This window comes from Mesoplodon densirostris, chromosome 18 (assembly GCF_025265405.1).
Source record: "Mesoplodon densirostris isolate mMesDen1 chromosome 18, mMesDen1 primary haplotype, whole genome shotgun sequence".
Lineage (NCBI taxonomy): Eukaryota > Metazoa > Chordata > Mammalia > Artiodactyla > Ziphiidae > Mesoplodon > Mesoplodon densirostris.
The window spans coordinates 1,835,249-1,836,936 of NC_082678.1; the positions used below are offsets into that span (position 1 = coordinate 1,835,249).

At 45.7% G+C, this 1,688-nt stretch overlaps 1 pseudogene; it reads left to right on the top strand.

The window, feature by feature from the left end:
- Positions 1 to 764: 764 nt before the first annotated feature.
- Positions 765 to 1,157, top strand: LOC132478871 (small ribosomal subunit protein eS17-like; annotated as a pseudogene).
- The last annotated feature ends 531 nt before the right edge of the window (positions 1,158 to 1,688 follow it).

Below are 1,688 nucleotides of genomic sequence, written 5' to 3' on the forward strand. Positions count from 1 at the left end.
GCCCCAGGCGACGGATACGCGTCAGAGGTGCTTGCTGAGCTCGGCGGCTAGAGGGGGCGACGGAAGAGGGCACCCACGGCCTCTAGCCCTTCCTCGTCCTCCCCTTCCGGGTCCGGAGGATGTTCTTCCAAACAGGGAGGAGAACCCGCGTGGGGGCAGGGGACTGGACGCAATGCCCTGTTTCCCACTCTCCCCATCATTTATATCATTTCTCCGACTTGAAACATTTCCATTTTTCCCCACCCCCACGACGTTTGGGGGCACCAGCCTGAGGACCTAAGTGTTCCCAGAATCGTACCCCCCTTTTATCTGTGAACTTCAGTCTTCAGAGGGGTTCCTGGAGCCCTGTGGCCGCCCAGAGCTATCAATCATGAGTCTGAGAATGCCAGAGACCATCCCTGGCCAAACTTTTTAGCTTAGAGGAGAAACACAGAAGGAGAGGGACTGTCTGAGGCTTCACAGCGGAGTATTCCGCACAGCTAGATCGCTGGACTTGGAGCTTACAGCCCTTCCCTTTCTGTAAAGTGGGGGCAATATGGATCCATGAGAACGGAAGCAAAAGTGCTTTGTAAACTGTAAAGCTCTGGAGAGAGTAAGGGGTCTTTTATTTATAACTGACAGTGCAAGGCAATAGCTGCCCAGGGCCAGCCCACTGGCACAGCCCAAGAGCTGGGAGAGGTCAGATTTAGAAGCTACCACTCAGTGATAGAGGATTAGGAAATAAAAGAAACAAAATCTCACTCTTTTACCAAGGACCTGCCAACATGGGCCGCGTTGGCACCAAAACCGTGAAGAAGGTGGCCCGGGTCATCAATGAGAAATAATACAAGTTCCTGGGCAATGAATTCTGCACCAAAAAGCGTGTGTGCGAGGAGATGGCCATTATTCCCAGCAAGAAGCTTCGCAAGGAGAAAGCAGGCTATGTCACACCTCTGATGAAGCAGTTTCAGAGAGGCCCAGTGAGAAGTGTCTCCATTAAGCTGCAGGAGGAGAGAGAGAGGAGAGAGAATTATGTGCCTGAGGTCTCAGCCCTGGATCAGGAGATCACTGAAGTAGATCCTGACACTAAGGAAATGCTGAAGCTCTTGAACTTTGGCAATCTGTCCAATCTGCAGATCGCTCAGCCCACAGTTGGGATGAATTTCAAAACACCATAGAGCCAGTTGACTCTGCTGTGCTGTAATATTTTCACCTTAAACCTTGGGACCAAAAAAAAGGAAAAAAAGAAAGAAACAAAGACTCAGGCTTTTTTTTGCAGATGGTATGATTATTTATATAGAAAACCCAAGAGATTCCATAGGCATGTTGTCAGAGCTATTAAGAGAGATCAGCAAGGTTGCTGGACAAAGTTTAACATCCAAATACAAATAAAATACAAAATTCCGCAGTGTTTCTATACACAAGCAATAATTTATTAGAAACTGTAATATCTTTTTAGAAAGAAATCCTTCACAATAAAATTACAATTGTACAGAACCCAGAAAACTATTAGAAAAGATATTTGAAGATATTTGTGAAGAAAAACTTTAGGCTATAAAACCATACAAACTATAGGCTAAAAAAAGAATAAATTGAGAGATGGAGAGATGTATTAAGTTTAGGGATGAGAAGCTTCGATGTCACTAAGACAGTTCTCTCCATATAAATATGTCGATTCAAGGCAAGTCCGCTGAATATTCTAACAGGAG